The sequence below is a fragment of the Lonchura striata genome, chromosome 9, assembly GCF_050655825.1.
Source record: "Lonchura striata isolate lonStrDom1 chromosome 9, ASM5065582v1, whole genome shotgun sequence".
NCBI lineage: Eukaryota > Metazoa > Chordata > Aves > Passeriformes > Estrildidae > Lonchura > Lonchura striata.
Window position 1 is genome coordinate 23,922,308 of NC_140711.1, and position 12,368 is coordinate 23,934,675.

The 12,368-nt window shown below is 40.1% G+C and overlaps 1 long non-coding RNA gene across 6 annotated transcripts in view; it reads right to left on the reverse strand.

Moving 5' to 3' along the window:
* Nucleotides 1–12,368, reverse strand: part of LOC146766685 (uncharacterized) — a 263,759-nt gene that overhangs the window by 124,907 nt on the left and 126,484 nt on the right. The gene's annotated exons all lie outside the window — the stretch shown is intronic.

The window sequence follows — 12,368 nt, forward strand, 5'->3', positions numbered from 1 at the left end:
AGTGTCTTAATTGAGTTATCATCCTAAAACTGGCATCAAATTCTTTCCAGATTTTAAATACAGAGGACAATGGCAAGAGAAGAAAGAAATGCATTTCAAATAAAGTATGAAGCTGAAATTATAAAACTACTGTGCTAAGCTGTAAATCACATGGCACTGCAAACCAATGTTCAGATGTGCTTTATTTAAAAGCTATTAGCATGTTATGCTATACTTACTTAAGTAAACTATAAAAATGGTCTCAAAACTAGCATTAGCTATTATTAATCCATTTCTGCCAGGAAGATGCTGCCCCCAGGGTAAAGGAGCACTAAAACTTACTCCAGCTATAAATATCCTGGTTTTCACATGGCCTGATTGAAAACGATGTAGGTGTGCTTGGCATTTAACTTGGGGAAGTCGTGTCAGCTTCCCTCCCTTCCTCCTCCCCATGCTAACAATGCTGTTTGGCAGCTTTTTCTTTTTATCTCACCACAGATCTTTGCCAAAACTTGAATCTACTCCTGACAGATTAACTGCCACCGTGAAAGAAACTGGCTTTTTTATTTTTTTCTCTGCGGATTCTGATTGAAAGGATAAGCTTGAATGACAATCTTCTCAAATGGCCTGGTCTTGTCTCAGGCCTGGAGTTGGGAAACGAGGACCAATACAGTTGGAGAGGCTTTAGTTAGTCAGTAACCACACTTTGAATTCAATTATTTGAACAGTACAACAGACTGTAAGACCAGATTCCCAGCTGTTTTTTAACTTATGTTTTCACTTGCACCTGTGCAAAGTGGGCACAAAATACTTCTAATTTGGCAGTTGGGAATTAGCCCCCATATTTACATTTGCTTCCTGATTCCTGACTTTATTCATCAGCCAGCATGTGGTACACAAGCTGATGAATTATTGTTTAGCTTGTTTTGAAAACACATCACTTGCAAACATACTTTAAAAAGATCTGCAATAATTAGCTGCATTTTATTTTCTATGCTAGCTGCACCTTTTTATGCCTTTTTATGTATACATGCATATACAAGTACATTTATGTTCAGTTAAATTTAGTCCCTTATGATTAATTTAGGGTCAAAAGCAGGTCTGAGTGAACACAACTATACAGGTGGAATTCAATACACTTAATACCAGCTCTTAATTCAGCCTTTTGCCTTAAGAGAAATTTCCATTTTCAGTGTACAAGGACATTTTAATTATTAACTATTTTGCATTCACAAAATATAAGCAAGACTGTAGCTAATTCTCCCTTATGTCTTGACCAAAGGATGTTAAATTATCTTGCATTTTCAGTGGATCAAGGTGCATACCTGCTGTTATATTGACATCCAGGGACCTGACTGGATACCTGAACCATTCACTGTGTCCAGTACTGAAGACAAAGTACAACAAACAGGGTCCAATCCTCCTCCACCAGGCATTTTGCCTCTGTCATGGAATATGAGGAAAAGTACTCTCTATCTATGATATTTGGATATTCACAGCAAAAGTCTAGTTTTCTCTCAGTTTCTGCATAGAGAAGAAATATTTTTCAAGTAGTTAGATAACTGCCTGCTTTCAGTCTCTGTGCTTTACAGTTCAAAGTCTGGTTCAGTATATTTTTTTCCTCTCATTAAAAGAGTTTCTACTCTTTGCCTTCAGGGGATGCTGGAATGTCACCATCTATCTCTGGAATGTGGCAACTTCTGGGGTTTGCTTTTTGTCCCATTAGACTTGCTTCAGGACAAGACTGAGGAAAGCTGAGGTAGTCCCAAACATCTTGAGAAGGTGGGTGAGCCAGCCAGCAGCTCAATCACCTTTGTGTGCTCCCCTGAGGCTTCCAGGAGACCACCTCAGCAGCAGGGCTGGTGGCAGCACACTCCATCAGCCCTCCTGTGTGCCCTCCAAAGGAAGGGTCGGCTGGGCTCACACTGCTTCCCAGCAGGAGAAGTTTCCTCTGTGCAGTGGAAACCTCACCAAACCCTCAGGCCAGCACTCACCTTAATGAACAAGGCTGAGAATCTGGCCTATCAAAATGAGCTCTCTACAATCAAATGCTCCTCAGAGCTTTACCCACTCACACTCACCCTTCCCAAAAACATCACCCTCCCCTCACTTCAGGCTCTCGTTTGACACCTCTCCTATGCTCCCCCACCAGCAATATTGAGGCCCCTCAAGGTCAAGGATCTATATTTTCTTTGAAGCTTCACAAGCAACAGTAGCACTGTATAAATAAAAAAAAAAAAAAAACAACAGCATTCTATAACAAGTAGCATCAGCTTTAACAACTCATGCCATAAGAGGTGTTGAGAGTCCACTGCAGGATCTTAACATCAACTCTGTTGATACAGACAAAGAAACTAACTTCAGACTGGGGAAAGATTGATCAGAATCCTTCATCTGGGTTAATATCTGTATGCTGGGGGTCAGAACATCATTGAAATATCAGTCACAGCACTTGGGATATTGCTGCCAAAAATACAGAATTGCAATAATTCATAGGAGGTAAGAAATGTATGAGGTCATATACACCCAGACCTCTTCTCTTGAAATGATATTCCATGCCAAAATTTTTTGAAGTGTCACACCAATGTAGGGAAAGACTTTGCCCACCTTAATTTACAGAATAATTAGCACTGAAGTTTTAGTTCGATTTTAATTTAGGAATGAAGTGTGTAAATCTGAAATATTATGAATGGGACAATAATCCCCCAGAAGTTCACCTTGTTTTCCTGCAATGACTTTTGGTACACAGGTTAGTGAAAACTGTCTCACAGATGTGCTGGCTGCACTGCTGGCTGGGTGCTCCAAGGTTGGGAACAAAAGCCAGGCCATCTGTCACTTTTCTGACCAGACTGGGTTTGGGGAGACCGTACCAGCAGCTGAGGAGAGGAGAGAGGGCAGATACCCATCCAGCTGTGGAGAAATGGCTGCTGCATCAGAATCATGAGCAGAGAAAAAGATTTACGCTCAACTGTATAAATTCTTGTTAGATCCTATTCCAAGTGGTGTGTATTGATAGATATACATTTGTTTACATAAGTAGAGATATATACACACATGAAATTCAATAAGAGTTGTATGCTCTCATGTACTACCATAATCTAGAAGGGGAGAGGGGGGAAAGCTTTTCATCTTCCAAGGTTTTAGCCATTCTCCAAGGCAAAAATCACTCCTAACCTTGTCTAAAGGGTGACATGATTGCAAAGCTAAGGACATGCTTAAAAATCCTTGAGGGAGTTTGCTTTAAATACTTTGAAATGTACTCTGGTTTTTCGTTTTGTTTAAGTCGGGATGGACAATTGACTATTGTGCAAAGGTAGATTGCATCCACAAGTCGATATCTGTAAAGCAATTTAAAGGTCACTTTAACAAGTCCAGTAATAGTGAGCATTAGTGATTCTGCAAAGAAAACAGACATTACAAGATAAACCAGAGTGTTTTAAAAGTAACAGCTATTCTTCTCTGTGTTCCTGAACTCTATGCTTGTCATATCCAATCACCTTCCAGCAGCATAGTAAGGGATGTGGCTACATGTATTCCATCCAGTGTACTTGTTTCTTTATTTTCTTCTAAATTGCTATTATGTGATGATGTTGCCCTGTCTAAAATCAACAAAACAATGGCAATTTAATGCAAATTAATACTTGTACACAGACGGCTATCAATACAATAAATCCCAAAACAACTTCATATTATTCTGTATTTATTAGATATTTTAAAAATGTGTCTGAACAAACCTAACATTTTTCAAGGGTTTTTCATGGTTTATGGTGTGGGGTTTGTTCCTTTGAACTGAACAACCCCTCACTATAGTCCTGTGAAAAGACACTAGAATGATAATATAGCCTTTGCTTTTATCCTTTAGAAAATAAATGTTTAAGTCTTACAGACATTCTTTTAAATGCAGTTGGTACTTCTGACAGTGATATCTAGACTGAAACTTTCTGCAAGCATAGTTGCATAAATATATCTCTAATTACTCAGCTTTTATATCGCCTCTGGTTTCCAGAAAGAATAAGAAATGTGACACATGATCAGGACTGCAAGTATTTTTTCAAAGTTGGATTAATTAACATCATCTCAAAACCAGAAAGAACAAAGTTACCAGGTATGTGGAACATTAATCACATCACTAGTAATTAGTGCTAGAATACAGAAATAAAAAGACAAAATGAGGCCATAAGAAATTAGTCTAATCCAACTAAAATTCACCAGAAATGCTGTAAGAAGCAAGATTAAAACTACACAATTTTTTTTAATGGATAGAAGGTTGGGTAGGGAAAGCCTGTCTGTCTGGGCCAGATCAACAGAATAAGAATGCTTGAGAAAAACAACAATGACAGATGGGAAAATTTCAATATGTGTGATAAAACTATGTTATGATTACACCAACACAGAGGTATTAGAGGGCAGTGCATAAAGCAGCAATAAACACCCATGGTAAATTTTAACTCATGCAGTCCTTCTGTTATGGGCCTTAGAAATTACAAGCTCAACAAAGGAGCAAAGCACTGAAGAGGCCCACAGGGACCTGGGACTGCTAATCAGTGAGATGGAGGAAAAACAATCAAGTTTGTCCTCAGAAGGGAAAGTTTGAACACCTGGAGAACACCATCATTTTGAAGGATCTCCCTCAGATGCAAATCTATTGCCTATGCCACCAACACCAAGGTATCTCCCACTCAGCACAGGAATGATGAATATGCTGCAAAATGTCACTCGTGGCACAGCCCAGATATACCAGCAAGCAAAAGCCTGGGAGAGAACAGCACCATACAAAAACAACTCATGGCTGTGGTTGTTCCAAATGACAACAAAAGTAAACAAAACAGAGATAGGAATACAACCATCACAAATCAATCCTCACAGGCATATCTTTTGTCATCTGCTCTTTGATCCTAACTTTGTCAAGCATCCTGCTTGTCACTTTTTCACTCTTTTTAACCTGACAAGCCTGCTGCTGACAAATGGTAGAGGTGAGATTCCTAAAAAAAATCTGAACTCAGGCATATCTAGAAGAAAATCCTTTTATCCTGAAGAATTAGCTTATGTATTTCAACCATTTTATTGCTCACCATTGCTTATTTTGATATGTGCTTTCCTCTATGGTCAGGCAGGTTTTCAGTTTGAATTATATATGACAAGAAAATAATCAGGGACCACAAGTACAAAAGAAAGAATTCACTTCAACAGGTGAACTTCTCACTAGCGCTTGCACATCCTGAGTATTCCTACACAGTGATCTTAACTTCAGCAAGTCCAATTATACCCAAGCATGTGAACTGGGAACAGATTTTTCAAAGCACAAGAGAACCAACATTTCAGGTTCTCAAATAGTTCACAACCTGATCTCTGCAAATGTGTTCCTATGAATGAATGTTATCTCAATGCATATAAATAGATTTCAACTTAAAGAGAGATTGCAAAGCTGTTTGCTCTGCATTATTTGTACTTCATTCGTCACCTGAACATGCATCTGAGCATGGTTTACAGCTGCTGCTGCCTCATGCCATTCCTTGGAAAGTGGTGAGTGTTCCCAGCCATGCACAGTGAGCAGACAGGGCTTAGCATGAGCAACTAAGCAAGGTTGTTCTCTGCAGGCAGGGATATGGAAACAGGAATAAAGCCATCTTCTTTTGCTAGTATGATAGCATCTCTTTCCTCCTTGAGATATAAAGGTTTTATTTCTAACAAGAGTCTGGCTTTTCATCATTTAGGCTCTGAGTCAAGAAAGCCCCAAAGTTTACAGAGCAACACTGGAATGGTATCCTTAAACATCTGGCTAAATCAGGGCTTCTGTGTCTATATTGCAACACAGCTTTTATCAAAGAAACTAAAAATAAAATCCCCACAAGAAAAAGAGATCTTTTCTTCACATGTGGCTTACTGGTTTTCAGCAGATAACCACTTGGTTCCAATATTAATTTAAAAGAAAAAACGCTAAGATACAATCAGCGTAAAAGCAATTAGCCAAATTATTTAATGGATTAATATAAATTACATTGTTCAATTACAAGATCAAACAAAATAATGCTGGTTTCAATTAGAGCAACTCAAACCAGTGGCGAAGGAAGAAAATGAACTGATTTTTTGAATGCTGCCAACCAACTCTCTACCAGAAAGGTAAAATTAACTACATGAAGACATAAAAACTTACAGTAATGACAAGTCACTATATAAATACTCTCAAATACAATTTTTTAGCCATTCAGTAATTTGGATTTTACTACCAAAACTCGCAGTATTCATAATAAGGTGCATAGAGAGGTGAGGGGCAAAAGACAGGTTGGGAAAGATGTAATCCCATAGCAGAACCAGATATTGTCTGATTCCTGCACAAAGACAGTCCTCTTAGTGTAGAAGCTTTTGTGCCACTTAGTTTTAAAACGCTGCCTTACTGTTGGACTTGCAACCAGCCCACCTCACTTTTCTTCTGCACTTCTTTTCCCAAATTGCACTGTCCTCTTCATGGTCCTATTACACAACATAAGGGTGTTCATTTTCAGGTATTTTCCACTAAATGTGATATACCCATCTCCAACTCCTTGTCTTAACCATCCTTGTGTTCTTCTCCAGTTTCTGTATCAATTAAGGTCTTGTGTTATACAGTGTCTCTTTGCATGAAAACTGCTACAAACTGAGGTCTTTAATCAAGGCTATGCTTCATGAGGGAAATATCAAATTTTCTGCAGCCTAAACTAGCAAGGTCCAGCAAGAAGATGAATGTCCCCAGCTGATGTGCTTCACAGGCACTCCAGGGCACCATTTCCATGAGGGGTCCAGACAACAGTTTTGCTGCCAAATACCACATCATTTGAGTGAGCTGCTTCTTCTTGCCTATGTCCATGTGCCCTTCCCTGCTGTGGGTCTGCACACCACTGCTCGTGCCTGAATGGAACCATCACTGGCCACACACAACCTGTGTGCCAGCCTGGCCACACACAACCTGTGTGCCAGCCTGGCCACACACAGCCTGTGTGCCAGCCCAGCTTCCCTCCCGGGACATCTGGAGTAGCTGCAGTGATGAGAAGGAGCAAGGCACCAGCTGGGGTTCAGGGCTCTTCCCTCTCCCCCTCTCACCAAGGACTGTCTCTGCCCTCTAAGCACAAGTACTGCCAGAGCCATCCAAACCCGAGCCACAGAAACCTCATGAGGAGCGTGACTCTGCCTGCACCCAGAACAAGGGATTCTGCCTTCAGGCTGTGCAGAAGGAAGCACCTGACTGTTTGATTAGTATTTTGTGTGCTGCTTTGAAGCACTCTGCAGAGCCGGAGTCCTTGGCCCAGCACAGCTTGCTTCCTACCCTTTCAACATTACAGCACTGGTTGTTCCATCACAACCTGTCCTCCCACCTATTAACTAGGGATGCAAAAGAAATCCCAGTGCAACCCAGGCTAAGAATGAACGTGCCCATCATAAGAAGAAGCTTAAATTGTTACCTGCCTAATGCAATTGTAGAAAAGAACAATTGTACGACATGATGTAGTCCATATACATAATGAGCAGCATGACCTTCACTGTGGTCCTACTTGCTGAAATTAAGGATACTATCTCAGAAATCTCACATCTTCTGCCCCAACAAACTTCCAAAACAAGGGACAAAATAAAATGTAGGGAGAGGAAGAAGGAGAGCAAACAGCTGCTGTGGCCAAGCTGATAGAGGCCACCAGAGCTGGGTCCAGGGCTCTGACAGCCAGCACCCAAATGCTTGGCACTGACATCACAAAGCACACAGGCTTAACAAGTTGGATTTCCCTCTACGGATAACAGCAACTCAGATAAAACATGGAACTCTATTGAAAATTTTTGTTCACCGAGATGTAACAAAATGCCAAAGACCATGTTTTCAACACTGCTTTCCAATACATTCCAAGAAATATCTTCCTTTAAAGACACCATCTGTATGAGCACAGCAGATAGACAGCCATGTTGCTTTGACAAGGGCTGGGAACGCAGTTCAGGGTAACACTGAATTCACTCCTCTTTTTAAATGTATTTGTGATTTTTTTAATGGGTCTTGGGGCCTATCAGGGATTGTTCATCCTTTAATACAGGAAGGTTTAGGCTTCATGGGCTGCACATAAAATAAACACAAAAGGTGGTTAAAATGTAAACTAATCATTTGACTACAGGAGTCAGTGGAGATATTTCTCCATCCAGCTTGTGGCTTGAAAGATTCATATCAATCTTGTTAATCTTACATAAATTATAATAAATTAAATATATTTAAAACAAGCAACTCTCACATATAAAGAATCATTTTCCCCTTTATCCAGTGTTCATTATTTGGGCTTCTGTTTAGAGGGGGGAGACAGGGTGCTGGATGCAGGGGGGGTGGTATTTGTGTGCAAGAGGGAAATCAGAAATAGAGCAAGTAAAAAATCTCCAGCCAGACTAAGACAACAGGAATTATGCTAACTTGCTCCTGCTAATCTGTATGTTGTGTTGGTTTTGCTCCACTGTTTGTTTCCACAACAATGTGAGGATGTTGCTCTACAGCCAAGACCAGGGGCGTGCTGCTCGTTTCAGATCCTGAGCTCTGCAGGCAAGAACAATCTCAAGCTTGAGCTCACTGCAGCTCTAATTAAAAATAAAGTATGGATGACTCATTTCACTGCTCATTGTTAATGGTTAAGCTACTGGAAGAAGCCCTACCGGAGCTCCTCCAGACCCAACAGACTCATGTGCTGCTCTAGCAGGGAGAACATTTTATTGAGAGTTGGAGTTCTGGTCACAGGTTAACAAGGACCACCGAGGGCCCTAGAGCCAGAAAAATTATTTGCAATATATCAAAACAGAGATCTACACTGGGGGAGGCAAGGGGGAAATAAACACACACATCCAGTGCAATTACAGTATTTTCTTCTTGCATGGGACAATATTTTCACCCACTGTTTCCAGCCCAGAGTTAAAGGACTGTTTCCACTGCAGTGACAACTGAAAGCAACACAAGTGCAACAAGAAGTGGGGCTGCATAGATGTCTATTTTTGTGCCATGCTCAAGTCAAAATGAGCAGGACTTACTGGATCTGATACTCATATTCACTGTAACCCCTTTATCTTTGCTGCTAAACCCAGAGAAAATTATATTTAATGCAGGTATGTTTCAAATATTTCACACTATATATCATGGCAGATCCTGTTTTTGCTGGCACTCCATATTTCAGCTTCCTATCAAAGCTGAGAAAGTTATACCATCATCAAAGGTATAAAAGCATGGTCTTCTATTACATCTCCAGTGCAGTTACCTGAGCCAACAGCAAGTGAGTTCGTTCCACATATCAGAAACAGCACCACAGCATTAGTACAGACCTCCACACATGCTACTCCACTTTAAATCACCCTCTCCAGTAACACAGGAATAGCTCTCAGGAAAGGCAATTCTACAGTGGACAGTCAAGCCAGCTCATTTACCCTTAGCTTCATCCCCTCTAGAACACTCTACACCATGGACAGTGCAGACTGTCCATGTTCATCACACACAGATACAACCTCATCTTGTCTAGAATGCATGTAACTGCACTGGGGAATGCTTGGAGAACACAGTTTAAGGTTTCTTTCTGTTATAATGACATTGATAAATGAGTTTACTGTAAATAAAGTTTCCTTCATGTATCTGGTTTCCTTAGATATTCATTCATCTAGAGTGACTTGTGTTTCATACATCGAGAATCCTTTATTTTAAAAAATGTCAAGAACAATGATTCAGTATCTGACATTTAATCACTGTCATACTTCAATGTTGTGATCTGCTATTAACAAATGCATTAGTCCATTTATATTTATTATTCTACTTCTCCTAAATGTTTTAAAGATATTTTGGTAACACTGTCCCTTCATAGATAGTATGGCTTGAGAGAGAAAACATTTCCAACATGATCAAGAGTTACAGAGTGGGCTATCTATAGCAGAACCTATTGTATTAACAAGACAAGATTTGTTTTAAGCTCAATAGAGAAAAGACACCTTTGAATTTGAGAAGTTAAAGGGTGTTGCATTACCTAGGCACAATAGGGTAAGTTAATGATGAAGTTTCAGTTTTAACTTGGAAACTGCTGGGTTTTGTAGGCTTCAGCCTGTCACTAATAGGTATATTTTAACGAGATACATGGGGATTTAGGGGAACAACTCCCATTATTGTTAATGGGATTCACACAGCTAAATCCCTGTGCTGGAAATGTTTCTTGTAATATGTCTTTAATATAGCCTCTGTGTGTGTGCACACACATGTATGTACGTGTCTAGTTAATGGTTAAATGTATAAATAGGAATATTAGACTTCCAAGTGTTACTGTTTCATTCCATGGTGCATAACTAAAGTGGAAGCAAAATACAAGTCCTGAAAGTGTGATTTTTTTTGACAGGGGTGGGTAAACCTGTTCTGAATGCTTGGCAGGAACAGGGACATCACATCAGTCACACACCCATGGGCTCACAGGAGTGAGGTCTGCATCCCTCCTGCACTTCACTGTGTATTAAGGCAGGGTGGCTTTTGTACAGTCACTCTTCTTCCAACTGGATCTCAGGCAGAGGAAGACTATTGAAAATTTAGTCAGTGATACCTGGGAGCACTGTGCATTGAACTGGAGAGGAAATCTGTGAAATGGCTGTGTTCTGCTGATCTGTCCCTGCACAGCTGTGGGCTCCTTGGGCAGTGACCGATGTGGACCCTGGATGCTCCTGGGAGAAAGCTGAGCCTGTGCCCTGCAGAGCTGGTAGCACATGACTACTACAGCAGCAGCAAGTGAATTGCAATAGCCCTCTAAAGAGTTTTCTGAATAAAAGAGAATTTAATTTTAGAAACATGAAGTATTCTCACATTATTACCCACCAGGTGGTAGGCAATACATGCAGGAAGCAGTCAACCTAAAAGAGACTCCACAAGAAAAGAAGCATGATTATCTGAGGGGCCAAGCAGCACCTTGAAACAGAGCAAACACATTGCATCAAAAGGAGTGGCCACCAGGATGCTGGATTTTCAGAAGTACACCTGAGGGCACAGCAGAGCTGAGACTTGAATCGGTACAGAGAGCTGAACATTGAGGGATGAAAAGCAAAGCAGAAAGTTAAAACTTTTTTTTTTTCCTTACCATTTAATCAGTGAAAAAGAATTAGGAGCAAGTCAAACCCGGGTGTCAAAAATAACATCTAAAACGCTGGAACATCAGATAGAGGTATTTGATGAGAAGCATCAACCAAAACAGAATAAAACTTTGCAGACAGAATAGGGCTTATGGGTGGGGAAAAAAAAGAGTGCAGAAATTTCATAGTCATAGCTGAAAGCAGTGGCACACACATGTAAAGATTCACAGGAAAAAGAAGTGTTATCAGGTGGAAGCATGCCTCCACAAAAAAAGGACAGCTGAACAAGCCCCCAGATTTGGAAAGCAATGACAAGGGGCAGTAGAAAGATCTCTTGAAGAGGTAAGAGCCAATAAACAAAGGTTTCACATCATAGATCAAGAAAGACAAAAGAAAGACAATGTATGCCCATAATGAAGGTGGAAAACAGAACTATGTGTCCCAGTGACAGAGACGTCCAAGAATTAATATTGAGCATGCACTGATTATGGTTACAAGAGATTTCTAGTGATAATTAAACAGCTACTAAGGTCTAGAGCAAGCTGAAGAAAAGGCTATTGCCCATGCTGATGGCTTATTTGTGGCTATTACATGATGAGTGACCAACTTACTTTCATCTGTATGAGACAAGTGGTAATTTAACTGCTGAAGCACTGATAGGCATCATTCTTAAGACTAAATAATGGGGTCATAGATGAATATTCACCTACATACAGAGGAGTCAAAGAAAATAAACAGCATTTCTGCTTTAGAGTGACTTTTGTCTCACTGTGAACATGGGACTATCAAATAATGACCAGGCTGAGGCATGAAAGACATTTGGTTATTTTTGGTGAGATCCGTCTCTCAGGCACTCTGAGCACCTCTCTGAAGCAGTACCCTCTTGTTACCTCCAGAAAATTTAAAATGCAAATTGAATCTAGACTAAGAAGGTTTTTATCACTATTCATGGAGCAACTAGCTCTGGCACCAGTCCTGAGAGATGATTCTGATCATTGGTGTAGTACAAACAAGTAAACATGAAAATGTTTTAAAATAAACCAGATGATTCTGATCATTGGTGTAGTACAAACAAGTAAACATGAAAATGTTTTAAAATAAACCAGGTACCTACTGCCCTAAAAGTTTGCCATTATTCCTCCAGTTTGTCTGTTTTCTAATGCTGAAAGTGAAAGAAGGTCATTCATTGTAAAACCAGCAGAGCAGGACTCAAGCCTAGATCTGCCATATCACCCATGTAAGTGACCCACATTCTGGCATAAAATATTCCCTTCACTTCACTATTCTGCATAATTTCTTAAATATGAACT